At 44.8% G+C, this 18,293-nt stretch overlaps 1 pseudogene; it reads right to left on the bottom strand.

Moving 5' to 3' along the window:
* Positions 1 to 822: 822 nt before the first annotated feature.
* Positions 823 to 17,359, bottom strand: LOC129854845 (mast cell protease 1A-like; annotated as a pseudogene).
* Between the last annotated feature and the right edge of the window lie 934 nt (positions 17,360 to 18,293).

Consider the following 18,293-nt stretch of genomic DNA (forward strand, 5'->3'; position numbering starts at 1 on the left):
CAACTAATCTCCCCCTCTCTCATGCAAGAGCCTTATCTTGTCTGGTTCGATGATTTCCGGTGTTAGCATGCCAACCAAGAACCACCAGTGGTTTACAAAGGAGGACAACACTCTTGATGCCTTGAAAGACACTGGGACCTTGCCAATCCCACCAGGGTAAAGAGAGGGACCATTCTTTTTCACAATGAAAAGAAAATGTGAAACTATGAAAGGGGCATAACTTTCAAGTCACTATAGAAACAACAGTAAATCACATATTTAAATGTGTTGCTAGTTTAAGATGAAGAGGAAGTTGTGCTGTCAACCTTATTGACTCATCTTGATCCTTGGTGGTATTCTTCTGTGAAATGTTCTGCATCCCCTCTGAGTGACAGACAGGCAAGCAGGCTGAGAGGCAGACTGGAAGACATAGACAGACAGATCATGTATTCTGGTCTGAGAACTGAAACTGTGGTGTGGTTTCAAAGCTTTGTGTCGCCTTCATGAAACCAGAGTTACTTTGTTGTCTTGACCACAAGTTTCCACGTGTGGTGGAGTTTGATGAAGACAGCTGAAGATGTAAGAGGAGCTAGCTTTCTGAAGATGTATACTTGTTGGCTTAAAGAGCAAAGTCATCATTTTAATTGCACATACCCTTGGTCTGAAGTGAAAGATGGAAAAGACACATTGACGTGCATGCATAAATACTCTCTCTTACAAGCGAGTTCATATTCTTCTCACATGCTCACACTAACACACAGCACTGAGTTTATTGAAGGACTGATGGTCTTTTCTGTTTGATAAATTACATTTTATTAATTACAAATGTCTCCATTTGGTTCCTTAATACTTTATGATACACTTGATCCAGGAGAGGTACTTGGATATTTTGGTGTAGACGTTGGGCTCCTTGTCACAGTTTCCTTCTTCATTGAAGGACACAACTCTCACTGCTGTCCCCTTACACTCCAGAGGACCGTCTGAATCTCCCTGTAATACTTTGTTAAAAACAGTTACTCTGCAAATCAAGTCACTTCTCTATAATGAATGAATATCAGACCATACCTTAACTACATTCATTCTATGACTATACCTGACAAACACCTTTATAATCAGCCGCAGTATCACCAGCACATATCATAGACGGGGTTATGGTGGCAGTGTTCCCCCATGATCTCTGGCAGGAGGCTCTGTCTACGACAGTGACATTCACCTCCAGAAGATGTGGGTTTGCAGTTCCGCCTGTTTTAGTGGCACCCTACCCAGCTACAGTACAGTAGGATTTGGCCTTGCTGTTGTTGTCTTTCTTAGGGAGAGGGATCTGTTGCACAGCTTTGCTTTTCGCCGTAGTTTTGACGAGCTATATTTAGAGCATATGACTGTAGTTAGATACAGTCGATTCTCAAGTTAGCTATATGATATTATGCAAAGCGGTATTATGCACATCTTCAAAAGGTTTTCATATATGATTACTGCACCGGATTTGAACAAACTCAATATGTTTACTTATTTGTTTCTCTATTTGATCTAAGGTCTGTTGGCATATATTACCTGGGCAATTGTGCGCTAAGCTAAGAGACATTCTAACATGTGTGCGTTCTTCCACTGTCATGTACCTGCAACAGCATGATGTCGTTCTGAAATGTCTTAGAGTTGTAACCAGGATGTATGTGGTAATATTTCACATCAATCCTGCGAGCAGAGCTTTCCTGCCTTGAAATGTCATGAGCACAAACCACAACCACCAGATTCACACCCCTGTGAAGAGGAAACGACAGTCTACTTGCTGAGCATTGTCTCCGCAGAGGAACTCTGGAGCTTCTTCAGAGTGACCATTGGGTTGTTGGTCACGTCCCTGACCAAGGCCCTTCCCCCCCGATTGCTCAGTTTGACCGGGCGGCAAGCTCTTGGTGGTGCAGATGGATTGAATCACTATGGGGGCCCAAGTTCCTCACACGGTACGTGGCTGTGTGGTTGAGTAGGTAAAATTACAAAGAAATTTGCCATCTTACTACCCCAGAAGTCAGGGGTTCAGTTCCTACTTCTGCCAGTCCCACTTTCACTCCTTCTCTGTCTCCTGCTATTTCTAATCTGTCTAAACAAAGCACTGAAAAATAAAGGTAGATGTCCACAGAATAATATTCTCCCTAGGCCCTATTCAGACTTGACAAATTGATTTAACATGGACAAAAAAAAAGAAAAGGACCACTTGCCCCTTGAAGTTTAAACACAGCAAAACTCCAAGCCAAAGAAAAGAGGAACAAACCAAAGTAATGGACAAATGGAAGAACTCGGACGGGACAACGACGATGAATTCTACAGATATAAAATACCGTCATGGTCGTATCGAGCAAAAAACTGAAAGTGCTGATGTAGAACCTGCAGAACACACAGTTGACCACAAACAGGACACACCTGTGGATACCCAATGCCTCTGCCAGAAGAGACTCAGAATGAAGTGGAACAGACAAGGGACTTACAGTGCATTCAGAAAGTATTCAGACTTTTTTCACATTTTGTTACGTAAGTCTTATTCTAAAATGGATTAAATAGTTTGTTTCCCCTCATCAATCTACACACTATCCCATAATGACAAAGCAAAAAAATATATATTTTTTTGCAAATGTATTAAATATAAAAAGCCAGCATATTTACATAAGTATTCAGACCCTTTATTCTGTACTTTGCTGAAGCACCTTTGGCAAAGATTACAGCCTAGAGTCTTCTTTGGTATAACGCTACAAACTTGGCACACTTGTATTTGGGGAGTTTCTCCCATTCTTCTCTGCAGATCCTCTCAAGCTCTCAGGTTGGATGGGGACCAACCATCAGAGATGTTCGATCGGGTTCAAGTCCAGGCTCTGGCTGGGCCCCTCAAGGACATTCAGAGACTTGCCCCAAAGCCACTCCTGCGTTGTCTTGGCTGTGTGCTTAAGGTCATTATCCTGTTGGAAGGTCCTGAGGTCCTGAGCACTCTGGAGCAGGTTTTCATCAAAGATCTCTCTGTGCCTTGCTCCATTCATCTTTCCCTCAATCCTTCAACTGAAATGTGTCTTCTGCATTTAACCCAACCCCTCTGAATCCGAGAGGTGTGGGGGGCTGCCTTAATTGACATCCACATCTTTGGCAGCCAGGAACAGGGTTAACCGCCTTGCTCAAGGGCAATATGACAGATTTTTACCTTGTCAGCTCTGGGATTCGATCCAGCAACCTTTGTTTACTGGCCGAACACTCTAACCGCTAGGCTGATTGAGGTTCTTGGGGATTGTTTTTTGCTCAATGTCTTTATTTGAATAACTTTTAATTGCTAAATATTTCCTATAAATGGCAGCAGAAGACCACAAAGTTATAAGCTTTAGCAGCAATTTGATTGACATAAAACAAATTGCATGCAACCAAAGACTATATGTCATATGATTTTCTAAAACGGTTACTAATTACTTTACATAGTATATACACACTACCATTAAGGTTTGGGGTCACTTAGAAATGTCCTTGTTTTTGAAAGAATAATAACATCAAATTGATCAGAAATACAGTGTAGACATTGTTAATGTTGTAAATTACTTGTGTAGCTGGAAATGGCTAATTTGTTTCATGGAATATCTACATAGGCGTACAGAGGCCCATTTTCAGCAACCATCACTCCTGTGTTCCAATCGCACGTTGCTCTAGCAAATTTTTTTATTTTTTATTTTTTTTATTTCACCTTTATTTAACCAGGTAGGCTAGTTGAGAACAAGTTCTCATTTGCAACTGCGACCTGGCCAAGATAAAGCATAGCAGTGTGAACAGACAACAACACAGAGTTACACATGGAGTAAACAATAAACAAGTCAATAACATGGTAGAAAAAAGAGAATCTATATACAATGTGTGCAAAAGGCATGAGGTAGGCAATAATTCGAGTAATTACAATTTAGCAGATTAACACTGGAGTGATAAATCATCAGATGATCATGTGCAAGAAGAGATACTGGTGTGCAAAAGAGCAGAAAAGTAAATAAATAAAAGCAGTATGGGGGGTGAGGTAGGTAAATTGGGTGGGTAGTTTACAGATGGACTATGTACAGCTGCAGCGATCGGTTAGCTGCTCGGATAGCAGATTTTTAAAGTTGTTGAGGGAGATAAAAGTCTCCAACTTCAGAGATTTTTGCAATTCGTTCCAGGCGCAGGCAGCAGAGAACTGGAAGGAAAGGCGTCCAAATGAGGTTTTGGCTTTAGGGATGATCAGTGAGATACACCTGCTGGAGCGCGTGCTACGGGTGGGTGTAGCCATCGTGAACTGAGATAAGGCGGCACTTTACCTAGCATAGCCTTGTAGATGACCTGGAGCCAGTGGGTCTGACGACGAACATGTAGCGAGGGCCAGCCGACTAGGGCATACAGGTCGCAGTGGTGGGTCGTATAAGGTGCTTTAGTAACAAAACGGATGGCACTGTGATAGACTGCATCCAGTTTGCTGAGTAGAGTATTGGAAGCTATTTTGTAGATGACATCGCCGAAGTCGAGGATCGGTAGGATAGTCAGTTTTACTAGGGTAAGTTTGGCGGCGTGAGTGAAGGAGGCTTTGTTGCGGAATAGAAAGCCGACTCTAGATTTGATTTTGGATTGGAGATGTTTGATATGAGTCTGGAAGGAGAGTTTGCAGTCTAGCCAGACACCTAGGTACTTATAGATGTCCACATATTCTAGGTCGGAACCGTCCAGGGTGGTGATGCTAGTCGGGCGTGCGGGTGCAAGCAGCGAACGGTTGAAAAGCATGCATTTGGTTTTACTAGCGTTTAAGAGCAGTTGGAGGCCACGGAAGGAGTGTTGTATGGCATTGAAGCTCGTTTGGAGGTTAGATAGCACAGTGTCCAAGGAAGGGCCGGAAGTGTACAGAATGGTGTCGTCTGCATAGAGGTGGATCAAGGAATCGCCCGCAGCAAGAGCAACATCATTGATGTATACAGAGAAAAGAGTCGGCCCGAGAATTGAACTCTGTGGTACCCCCATAGAGACTGCCAGAGGACCGGACAACATGCCCTCCGATTTGACACACTGAACTCTGTCTGCAAAGTAGTTGGTGAACCAGGCAAGGCAGTCATTAGAAAAACCGAGGCTACTGAGTCTGCCGATAAGAATATGGTGATTGACAGAGTACCTTGAGCGTGGCTGAGGTGCACCCGTGACCGGCTCGGAAACCGGATTGCACAGCAGAGAAGGTACGGTGGGATTCGAGATGGTCAGTGATCTGTTTGTTGACTTGGCTTTCGAAGACCTTAGATAGGCAGGGCAGGATGGATATAGGTCTGTAACAGTTTGGGTCCAGGGTGTCTCCCCCTTTGAAGAGGGGGATGACCGCGGCAGCTTTCCAATCCTTGGGGATCTCAGATGATACGAAGGAGAGGTTGAACAGGCTGGTAATAGGGGGTGCGACAATGGCGGCGGACAGTTTCAGAAATAGGGGGTCCAGATTGTCAAGCCCAGCTGATTTGTATGGGTCCAGGTTTTCCAGCTCTTTCAGAACATCTGCTATCTGGATATGGGTAAAGGATAAGCTGGGGAGGCTTGGGCGAGTAGCAGCGGGGGGGGAGGGGCTGTTGGCCAAGGTTGGAGTCGCCAGGAGGAAGGCATGGCCAGCCATTGAGAAATGTTTGTTGAAGTTTTCGATTATCATGGACTTATCAGTGGTGACCGTGTTACCTAGCCTCAGTGAGGTGGGCAGCTGGGAGGAGGTGCTCTTGTTTTCCATGGACTTTACAGTATCCCAGAACTTTTTGGAGTTAGAGCTACAGGATGCAAATTTCTGCTTGAAAAAGCTGGCCTTTGCTTTCCTGACTGACTGCGTGTATTGGTTCCTGACTTCCCTGAACAGTTGCATATCGCGGGGGCTCTTCGAGGCTATTGCAGTTCGCCACAGGATGTTTTTGTGCTGGTCGAGGGCAGTCAGGTCTGGAGTGAACCAAGGGCTATATCTGTTCTTGGTTCTGCATTTTTTGAACGGAGCATGCTTGTCTAATATGGTGAGGAAGTAACTTTTAAAGAATGACCAGGCATCCTCAACTGACGGGATGAGGTCAATATCCTTCCAGGGTACCCGGGCCAGGTCGATTAGAAAGGCCTGCTCGCAGAAGTGTTTTAGGGAGCGTTTGACAGTGATGAGGTGTGGTCGTTTGGCCACGGACCGGTGGCGGATACAGGCAATGAGGCAGTGATCGCTGAGATCTTGATTGAAGACAGCAGAGGTGTATTTGGAGGGCAAGTTGGTCAGGATAATGTCTATTAGGGTGCCCATGTTTACGGATTTAGGGTTGTACCTGGTGGGTTCCTTGATGATTTGTGTGAGATTGAGGGCATCAAGCTTAGATTGTAGGACTGCCGGGGTGTTAAGCATATCCCAGTTTAGGTCACCTAACAGAACAAACTCTGAAGCTAGATGGGGAGCGATCAATTCACAGATGGTGTCCAGGGCACAGCTGGGAGCTGAGGGGGGTCGGTAGCAGGCGGCAACAGTGAGAGACTTATTTCTGGAGAGATTAATTTTTAAAATTAGAAGTTCGAACTGTTTGGGCATAGACCTGGAAAGTATGACAGAACTTTGCAGGCTATCTCTGCAGTAGATTGCAACTCCTCCCCCTTTGGCAGTTCTATCTTGACGGAAAGTGTTATAGTTGGGTATGGAAATCTCAGAATTTTTGGTGGCCTTCCTAAGCCAGGATTCGGACACGGCGAGGACATCAGGGTTGGCAGAGTGTGCTAAAGCGGTGAGTAAGGCAAACTTAGGGAGGAGGCTTCTGATGTTGACATGCATGAGGCCAAGGCTTTTTCGATCACAGAAGTCAACAAATGAGGGTGACTGGGGACATGCAGGGCCTGGGTTTACCTCCACATCACCCGAGGAACAGAGGAGTAGTAGGATGAGGGTGCGGCTAAAGGCTATCAAAACTGGTCGCCTAGAGCGTTGGGGACAAGGAATAAAAGGAGCAGATTTATGGGCATGGTAGAATAGATTCTGGGCATAATGTGCAGACCAGAGTATGGTGGGGCACGGGTACAGCGGAGGCAAGCCCAGGCACTGGGTAATGATAAGAGAGGTTGTATCTCTGGACATGCTGGTCTCAATGGGTGAGGTCACCGCATGTGTGGGGGGTGGGACAAAGGAGGTATCAGAGGTATGGAGAGTGGAACTACGGGGTCCATTGCAAACCAAAACAATGATAACTAGCCTGAACAACAGTATGCAAGGCATATTGATATTTGCGGGAGACATGCAATAAGGCATAAAGTGATTGCAGGTCTTGATTGGGAGAGCTAGCTAAAACAATAGGTGAGATAACAGCAGCTAGTCAGCTAACACAGCAACAGTAGGTAAAAATGGCGACGGCTAGGCAGAGAGGGTCGGATTAACTACACACAGATCCTGAGTTAAAGCACAGATCCGACAGATAAAACACAAATAAACGGAATGGAGTACCGTGAATTAATGGACAGTCAAGCAGGCATCAGCTATGTAGCCAAGTGATCATAGTGTCCAGGGGGCAGCCGTAGATGGAGCAGTGAGGCCTCCACTAAGCTAGCCCGCGGCGTTTAAAGTTAGTATCCCGGGGGGAGGTCTGCTCAGACGGAGGCCGGTTGAGGGCACAGCGGATGGGCTATTCGTCTGCAGACCAGACGTGGTCGTGTCGACAGAGAATCCAAGCCGGATGGCGATGACGAAAGAGAGGTTGTCTGTTCAGATAGCAGCCGATATGCTCAAGACAGCTAACGATTAGCGTGCCGCAGTTAGCATATGGGCGTTCAGGTTACGTCGCGATGGAGGGGCCAGTTGAATAACTCCCTCGGGCAGATAACGTCGGTATCCCAGTCGTGAAGGCCCGGTGGGGCTCCGCATCGGCAGTAAACGGGTCCGGATAGGTGATTGTAGCCCAGGAGTGGCTGATGGAACTCTTCAGCTGGCTAGCTCCGGGATAATTGGTGTTTGCTCCGGAATTGATGTTAGCCAATAGTCACTCGGATAGCAGCTGGTTAGCTGCAAGATCCAGGTGTAAATGTCCAGAGCTTGCGGTAAAAATCCGGGGATATGGAGAGAAAAAAGGTCTGGTATGCTCTGGTCTGAGTCGCGTTGTACAAAACTGGCAATAGTTTTCCGAGCTAAAGGATAGCTGATGAGCGCTAGCTGTGGTTAGCTGAACTACTAACGTTAGCTTGTGAGCTGGCTAACTTCTGGCTAGCTTCTGTTGTAGATTTCGGATACGAGGTGAATAATACCTTTGAGGAAAAAAAACAGATCCGCACCACATTTGGTGAGGTGGGTTGCAGGAGAGTGTTTTGAAGTTGAGTTTTTAAGAAGAAAAAATATATATAAAAAGAAATGCGAAGAAAAATATATAAAATATATATACACGGGACAGGACGAGGACAAAGGACATCTGACTGCTACGCCATCTTGGATTATCAATGTTTAATCCAAGTTTATCATTTTAAAAGGCTAATTGATCATTAGAACACCCTTTTGCAATTATGTTAGCACAGCTGAAATTTTTTGTTCTGATTTAAGAAGCAATAAAACTGGCCTTTAGACTAGTTGATTATATGGAGAATCAGCATTTGTGGGTTCAATTACAGGCTCAAAATGGCTGGAAACAAATACCTTTCTTCTGAAACCCGTCAGTCTATTCGTGTTCTGAGAAATGAAGGCTATTCCATGTGAGAATTTACCAAGAAACTGAAGATCTCGTACAACGCTGTGCACTACTCCCTTCACAGAACAGCGCAAACTGTCTCTAAACAGAATAGAAAGAGGAGTGGGAGGCCCCGGTGCACAACTGAGCAAGAGGACAAGTACATTAGAGTGTTTAGTTTGAGAAACAGATGCCTAACAAGTTCTCAACTGGCAGCTTAATTAAATAGTACCCGCAAAACACCAGTCTCAACGTCAACAGTGAAGAGGCGACTCCGGGATGCTGGCCTTCTAGGCAGAGTTCCTCTGTCCAGTGTCTGTTCTTTTGCCCATCTTAATCTTTTATTTTTTATTGACCAGTCTGAGATATGGCTTTTTCTTTGCAACTCTGCCTAGAAGGCCAGCATCCCGGAGTCGCCTCTTTACTGTTGACATTGAGACTGGTGTTTTGCGGGAACTATTTAATGAAGCTGCCAGTTGAGGACTTGTGAGGCGTTTGTTTCTCAAACTAGACATTCTAATGTACTCAACTAGTCTAAAGAAGGCCAGTTTTCATCTGTGCTAACATATTTGCAAAATGGTTTTCCAATGATCAATTAGGCTTTTACAATGATAAACTTGGATTAGCTAACACAACGTGTGATTGGAACACAGGGGTGATGGTTGCCAGTTTCCAGCTACAATAGTAATTTACAACATTAACAATGTCTACACTGTATTTCTGATCAGTTTGATGTCATTTTAATGGACAAAAAATATGATTTTCTTCAAAAAACAAGGACATTTCTAAGTGACCACAAACTTTTGAACTAGTGTATATCTATCTCGTGTTAGGCCTGTTGCTTTTGGGAGAGCAAAACAATAAATAACTATAGTCCTTTTCTACATGTATTATATAATCATCTTAACATCTGATATGACAGTGCGAGACAAGAGTGCAATTTCCACAGCCTGCCAATAAATTACATCATGCACCCCATGCGGTTAACAAATGTACCTCCGCTTGTGCGAGAAGGCAGAGCAGCTCGATGCTGGCTGATGAATTTGACAATGCATGTACTCGGAAAATACATTTCTCGACCAGTGACTGAATTTATGTTCAGGATTATTGATAATCGTTATTGAAATAGTAATCAAGTATAATTTCAAAACATGAGCATGAACATAGGTAATCATAAACATGAACCATCATTATAGTAATAACCAATAATCTGTTAAAATTATGTTCAGTCCTTTCTCTTGCGTTAGCAGTGTGGAAAGGGACAGAAAGAAGCGCGCGAAGGAGTCTTACTGTGAGGGCGAAGGGAAGGAGGAAAATGGAGCATCTGAAATTTAATTCGTGGTCTTATCCTGCCATCTATTGGAATTATTTAGCAATTGCAATACATTTTTTCGAAGTAATGTGTTGATCTGACCATCAGTTTCCATACCGAAGGTCACCGAATAAAGTGTATTTCCTTACTGAAGTAGTAATTACTCGGAATTGCAAAATATAAAATATATATTTTATCACTTACAACCATAAAATAGCCATTTACAGCATAAGAATAAACAACTGTTGATTCACCTTTAACATAAACAGAGACACTAGACACAGACACTGGAGAATAGATGTATATATTTAAATCGGGTAGATTTTAAGAGCCTTTGCTTTGCTGAGCAGTTTGATCTCAGAAGTGTGCTGCCTTCCATACCATGCTATCAGAGAATTAGACCTGTGAATAATGAAACGTTTTTGCTAGTTCAAACCACAAAATGCAGAACACAAAGGCAAATGGTAGCAGATTTTTGTTTTATTTTTAATTTCACCTTTATTTAACCAGGTAGAACAAGTTCTCATTTACAACTGAGACCTGGCCAAGATAAAGCAAAGCAGTGCGACACAAACAACAACACAGAGTTACACATGGAATAAACAAACGTACAGTCAATAACACAATAGAAAAGTCTATATACAGTGTGTGCAAATGAGGAAAGATTAAGGAGAAAGGCAAAAAATAGGCCATAGTGGTGAAGTAATTACAATATAGCAATTAAACACTAGAGTGATAGATGTGCAGAAGATGAATGTGCAAGTAGAGATACTGGGGTGCAAAGGAGCAAAAAAATAAATAACAATATGGGGATGAGGTAGTTGGATGGGCTATTTACAGATGGGCTATGTACAGGTGCAATGATCTGTGAGCTGCTCTGACAGCTGGTGCTTAAAGTTAGTGAGGGAGATATAAGTCTCCAGCTTCAGTGATTTTTGCAGTTCGTTCCAGTCATTGGCAGCAGAGAACTGAAAGGAATTGGCTTTGGGGGTGACCAGTGAAATATACCTGCTGGAGCGCGTGCTACGGGTGGGTGCTGCTATGGTGACCAGTGAGCTGAGATAAGGCGGGGCTTTACCTAGCAGAGACTTATAGATGACCTGGAGCCAGTGGGTTTGGCGACGAATATGAAGCGAGGGCCAGCCAACGAGAGCATACAGGTCGCAGTGGTGGGTAGAATATGGGGCTTTGGTGACAAAAGAGATAGTACTGTGATAGTCTGCATCCAATTTGCTGAGTAGAGTGTTGGAGGCTATTTTGTAAATGTCATCGCCGAAGTCAAGGATCGGTAGCCTAGTCAGTTTTACGAGGGTATGTTTGGCAGCATGAGTGAAGGAGGCTTTGTTGCGAAATAAGAAGCCGATTCGAGATTTAACTTTGGATTGGAGATGCTTAATGTGAGTCTGAAAGGATAGTTTACAGTCTAGCCAGACACCTAGGTATTTGTAGTTGTCCACATATTTTAAGTCAGAACCATCCAGAGTAGTGATGCTGGACGGGCGGGCAGTTGCGGGCAGCGATTGGTTGAAGAGCATGCATTTAGTTTTACTTGCATTTAAGAGCAGTTGGAGGCCACGGACGGAGAGTTGTATGGCATTGAAGCTCGTCTGGAGGTTAGTTAACACAGTGTCCAAAGAAGGGCCAGATGTTTACAGAATGGTGTCGTCTGCGTAGATAATCAGATAATCACCAGCAGCAAGAGAGACATCATTGATGTATTCAGAGAAAAGAGTCGGCCTGAGAATTGAACCCTGTGGCACCCCCATAGAGACTGCCAGAGGTTCGGACAACAGGCCCTCCAATTTGACACACTGAACTCTATCAGAGAAGTAGTTGGTGAACCAGGCGAGGCAGTCATTTGAGAAAACAAGGCTGTTGAGTCTGACGATAAGAATGTGGTGATTGACAGAGTCGAATGCTTGGCCAGGTCGATGAATACGGCTGCACAGTATTGTCTTTTATCGATGGCGGTTATGATATCGTTTAGGACCTTGAGCGTGGCTGAGGTGCACCTCTGACCAGCTCGGAAACCAGATTGCATAACGGAGAAGGTATGGTGGGATTCGAAATGGTCTGTGATCTGTTTGTTAACTTGGCTATCAAGGACCTTAGAAAGGCAGGGTAGGATAGATATAGGTCTGTAACAGTTTGGGTCTAGAGTGTCTCCCCCTTTGAAGAGGGGGATGACCGCGGCAGCTTTCCAATCTTTGGGGATCTCAGACGATACAAAAGAGAGGTTGAACAGGCGAGTAATAGGGGTTGCACCAATTGCGGCAGATCATTTTAGAAAGAGAGGGTCCAGATTGTCTAGCCCGGCTGATTTGTAGGGGTCCAGATTTTGCAACTCTTTCAGAACATTAGCTATCTGGATTTGGGTGAAGGAGAAATGGGGGAGGCTTGGGCAAGTTGCTGTGGGGGGTGCAGGGTTGTTGACCGGGGTAGGGGTAGCCAGGTGGAAAGCATGGCCAGTCGTAGGAAAAGTTATTATTGAAATTCTCAATTATCGTGGATTTATCGCTGGTGATAGTGTTTCCTAGCCTCAGTGCAGTTGGCAGCTGAGAGGATGTGTTCTTATTCTCCATGGACTTTACAGTGTCCTAGAACCTTTTGGAGTTTGTGCTACAGGATGCATATTTCTGTTTGAAAAAGCTAGCCTTTGCTTTCCTACCTGCCTGTGCATATTTGTTCCTAACTTCCCTGAAAAGTTGCATATCATGGGGGCTGTTCGATGCTAATGCAGTACGCCACAGGATGTTTTTGTGCTGGTCAAGGATAGTCAGGTCTGGAGTGAACCAAGGGCTATATCTGTTCCTGGTTCGATTTCTTTTTGAATGGGACATGCTTATTTAAGATGGTGAGGAAAGCACTTTTAAATAATAACCAGGCATCCTCTACTGACGGAATGAGGTCAATATCCTTCCAGGATACCCGGGCCAGGCTGATTAGAAAGGTCTGCTGGCTGAAGTGTTTTAGGGAGCGTTTGACAGTGATGAGGGGTGGTCGTTTGAACGCAGACCCATTTCGGACGCAGGCAATGAGGGTGTTAAGCATGTCCCAGTTTAGGTCACCTAACAGTACGAACTCTGAAGATTTTTTTTTTATTTTTTTTTTACCTTTATTTAACTAGGCAAGTCAGTTAAGAACAAATTCTTATTTTCAATGACGGCCTAGGAACAGTGGGTTAACTGCCTGTTCAGGGGCAGAACGACAGATTTGTACCTTGTCAGCTCGGGGATTTGAACTTGCAACCTTCCGGTTACTAGTCCAACGCTCTAACCACTAGGCTACCCTGCCGCCCCAAGATAGATGGAGGGCAATCAATTCACATATCAAATTTATTTATAAAGCCCTTCTTACATCAGCCGATTTCATAAAGTGCTATACAGAAACACAGCCTAAAACCCCAAACAGCAAGCAATGCAGGTGTAGAAGCATGGTGGCTAGGAAAAACTCCCTAGAAAGGCCAGAACCTAGGAAGAAACATAGAGAGGAACCAGGCTATGAGGGGTGGCCAGTCCTCTTCTGGCTGTGCCGGGTGGAGATTATAACAGAACATGGCCAAGATGTTCAAATGTTCATAGATGACCAGCAGGGTCAAATAATAATAATCACAGTGGTTGTCAAGGGTGCAACAGGTTTACTACAGGTTTACTACCTCAGGAGTAAATGTCAGTTGGCTTTTCATAGCCGATCATTCAGAGTATCTCTACCGCTCCTGCTGTCTCTAGAGAGTTGAAAACAGCAGGCCTGGGACAGGGAGCACGTCCGGTGAACAGGTCAGGGTTCCATAGCCGCAGGCAGAACAGTTGAAACTGGAACAGCAGAAGAACGGCCAGGTGGACTGGGGACAGCAAGGAGTCATCAGGCCAGGTAGTCCTGGTCCTAGGGCTCAGGTCCTCCGAGAGAGAGAGAGAATGAGAGAATTAGAGGGAACATACTTAAATTCACACAGGACACAGGATAAGACAGGAGAAATACTCCAGATATAACAGACTGACCCTATAACAGACTGATACATAAACTACTGCAGCATAAATACTGGAGGCTGAGACAGGAGGAGTTGGGAGACACTGTGGCCCCGTCTGATGATACCCCCGGACAGGGCCAAACAGGCAGGATATAACCCCACCCACTTTGCCAAAGCATAGCCCCCACACCACCCCCACACCAACGCACCATCCTGAGACAAGGCCGAGTATAGCCCACGAAGATGTCCGCCACGGCACAAGCCAAGGTGGGGCGCCAACCCGGACAGGAAGATCATGTCAGTGACTCAACCCACTCAAGTGATGCACCCCTCCTAGGGACGGCATGGACGAGCACCAGTAAGCCAGTGACTCAGCCCCTTTAATAGGGTTAGAGGCAGAGAATCCCAGTAGAGAGAGGGGAACCAGCCAGGCAGAGACAGCAAGGGCTGATCATTGCTCCAGTGCCTTTCCGTTCACCTTCATACTCCTGGGCCAGACTACACTCAATCATAGGACCTACTAAAGAGATGAGTCTTCAATAAGGACTTAAAGGTTGAGACCGAGTCTGCGTCTCTCACATGGATAGGCAGACCATTCCATAAAAATGGAGCTCTACAGGAGAAAGCCCTGCTTCCAGCTGTTTGCTTAGAAATTCTAGGGACAGTAAGGAGGCCTGTGTCTTGTGACCATAGCGTACGTGTAGGCATGTACTACAGGACCAAATCGGAAACATAAGTAGGAGCAAGCCCATGTAATGCTTTGTAGGTTATCAGTAAAACCTTGAAATCAGCCCTTGCCTTAACAGAAAGTCAGTGTAGAGAGGCTAGCACTGGAGTAATATGATCAACATTTTTTGGTTCTAGTCAAGATTCTAGTAGCCGTGTTTATCACTAACTGACGTTTATTTAGTGCTTTATCCGGGTAGCCGGAAAGTAGAGCATTGCAGTAGTCTAACCGACAAAAGCATGGATACATTTTTCTGCATCATTCTTGGACAAAAAGTTTCAGATTTTTGCAATGTTACATAGATGGAAAAAAGATGTCCTTGAAACAGACTTGATATGTTAGTCAAAAGCGAGATCAGGGTCCAGAGTAACGCCGATGTCATTCACAGTTTTATTTGAGACATATGGTGTCCAGGGCACAGCTGTGGGCTGAAGGTGGTCTAAAACAAGCGGCAACGGTGAGAGACTTGTTTCTGGAAAGGTTGATTTTTAGAAGTATAAGCTCGAATTGTTTGACCACAGACCTGGATAGTATAACAGAACTCTGCAGGCTATCCCTGCAGTAGATTGAAACTCCGGCCCCTTTGGCAGTTCTATCTTGTCGGAAAATGTTATAGATAGGGATGGAAATTTCAGGATTTTTGGTGGCCTTCCTAAGCCAGTATTCAGACACGGCAAGAACATCCAGGTTGGCAGAGTGTGCTAAAGCTGTGAATAAAACCAATTTAGGGGGGAGGCTTCTAATGCTAACATGCATGAAACCAAGGCTTTTATGGTTACAGAAGTCAACAAATGAGAGAGCCTGGGGAATGGGAGTGGAGCTAGGCGCTGCAGGGCCTGGATTAACCTCTACAACACCAGAGGAACAGAGGAGGAGTAGGATAAGGGTACGGCTAAAGGCTATAAGAACTGGTCATCTAGTGCGTTCGGAACAGAGAGTAAAGCAGCAGGTTTCTGGGCGCGGAAGAATACATTCAAGGCATAATGTACAGAAAAGAGTATGGTAGGATGTGAATGCAGTGGAGGTAAACCTAGGCATTGAGTGGCGATGAGAGAGGTTTTGTCTCTAGAGACACCATTTAAACCAGGTGAGGTCACCGCATGTGTGGGAGGTGGAACAAAAGGGCTAGCTAAGGCATATTGAGGAGGGCTGGAGGTTCTACAATGAAATAAGACAATAATCACTAACCAAAGCAGCAATGGACAAGGCATATTGACATTAGGGAGAGGCATGCGTAGCCAAGTGATCATAGGGACCAGTGAGTAGCTAGGCGAGCTGGAGACACGGCGATTCAGACAGCTAACGGGCCGGGGCTAGCAGGCTAGCAGAAGGGCCTTAGGGGGACGTCGCAACGAAAGAGTTTGTTGTAGCCCCCTCGGACAGTTACATCGGCAGACCAGTCGTGATGGATCGGCAGGGCTCCATGTAGGGAGTAAAAGGGTCCAGGCCAATTAGCAAAATAGGTATTGTAACCAAAGAAATTGTCTGATGGATCTCTTCAGCTAACAGTCCAATATGCTCTAGACAGCTAGCGGGCTAGCAGATGGGCCTTCAGGGGACGTCGCAACGGAGGAGCCTGTTGAAAACCCATCGGGCGGATTACGTCAGTAGACCAGTCGTGATGGATCGGCGGGGCTCCATGTCGACAGTAAAAAGGGTCCAGGCCAATTGGCAAAATAGGTATTGTAGCCCAAGGAGTGGCTGATGGACCTCTTCAGCTAGCCGGGAAATGGACCTAGCACAAGGCTAGTTCCAGGCTAACTGGTGCTTGCTTCAGGACAGAGACGTTAGCCAAGAGTAGCCACTCGGATAGCAGCTAGCTAGCTGCAATGATCCAGGTGAAAAGGTTCAGAGCTTGCGGTAGGAATCCGGAGATGTGGAGATTTGGTGGAGAAAAAGCAGTCCAGTATGCTCTGGGTTGAATCACACTGTACAGACTGGCAGGAGTTGACCGGGCTATGGTTAGCTGATGACTGCTAGCAGTGGCTAACTGACTACTAGCTAGTAGCTAGTTAGCTGCCAATCTTCTGTTGGGGATTCCGGTTCTAAAGTATAGAAAATAGCAGATCCATTTCACATTGGGTGAGGTGGGTTGCAGGAGAGTATGTTGAAATTGAGGTTAAAAATATATACTAAAGATTTACAAAGAAAAAAAGATATATACACGGGACACGACAAGACAAAGATGTCTGAACTGCTACGTCATCTTGGATTCTGGTTAAGTAAGCTGGTTAAATAAGAATGCACTTTTAGACACCCCTATTTCCCCAACACAATGGCAACGTCTGTATTTTGCCAAATCTCTCAATGTATATTTCGATTTTTTTTCAAGTCGGTAGGCGAAATTAAGAGGGGTAAATAGACCAATGGTCATTAATATAGAGTTGGTCCCACCTTTGCTGCTATAACAGCCTCCACTCTTCTGGCAAGGCTTTCCACTAGATGTTGGGGACTTGCGGGGACTTGCTTCCATTCAGCCACAAGAACATTAGTGAGGTCGAGCACTGATGTTGGGCGGTTAGGCCTGGCTCGCAGTCGCCGTTCACATTCATCCCAAAGGTGTTTGATGGGGTTGAGGTCTTTGTCTTCTCAGACTGCTGGGTTTCAAAGTGCTGAGTGTCTCTCTAAAGCCTTTACAGGATGTACCACTTAGTTTCACAGGGTGTGAAGTCCACCACAGTGGGGACTTTCCATTTGTACCATTGCATGACACCTGGTATAGATCACAGATTATGACTGTTGATATTTGCCAGGAGAACAGCCCTAAGATTATATTTGCCGTACTTAGTCTATCAGTTAACTTTCTTTGATCAAACAGGACAGTTTTAATCACTACTTTTTCTTGTGAAAAACAATGGCTTAAAAGTATTTGTAATTCCAGATATTACTGAAAGAATTGTTTTTAGAAATGCTTGTAAGATCATTTGCCATGCGCCTCAGTATATCCAGCAGAGGGAAGTCAGACGTATTTCTGAAAGTTATTCAGTCTTACAAACAAAAGATGGTGCAGCTTCCCCACTAAAGTAGACATGGGCCTAGTTTACCACATTCAATGTTTTTCCCCCTACAATGCATTGTTACTACGTGCAACATTGACCTACTGTAGTGTTTTGTATAACTCCAGGGAATCCCACCAGTTTATAGTACTGTAACAGTCCTGACCTGTTTTATGTTGTTTTTATGTGTTTATGGTCAGGGCGTTAGTTTTGGGTGGGCAGTCTATGTTATCTGTTTCTATGTTGGTTTTGGTTTGCCTGGTATGGCTCTTGATTAGAGGCAGGTGGTTTGCGTTTTCCTCTAATCAAGAGTCATATTTAGGTAGGGCATTCTCACTGTTTGTTTGTGGGTGATTGTCTCCTGTGATGTCTCTCGTGTTGTCGATGTTTTTTCACATATGGGACTGTTTGGCTGTTCGTGCGTTTTGATGTACGTTCCTGTTCGTGAGTTTACGTTTGTTGATGTGAGTTTATGTTCAGGTTCCGTTGTACGTCGTTTTGTTATTTTGTAGTTTTGAAAGTGTTTTGTTTTGTTACGTGACCATCGTATTTATAATAAAGATGGCATATTTCCCTGAACCCGCATTTTGGTCAGAAGATCCTTCTCTCCTCACCTCATCCGAGGATGAGGAAAGCGACACCCGTA

This window comes from Salvelinus fontinalis, chromosome 5, assembly GCF_029448725.1.
Source record: "Salvelinus fontinalis isolate EN_2023a chromosome 5, ASM2944872v1, whole genome shotgun sequence".
Classification (NCBI taxonomy): Eukaryota; Metazoa; Chordata; class Actinopteri; order Salmoniformes; family Salmonidae; genus Salvelinus; species Salvelinus fontinalis.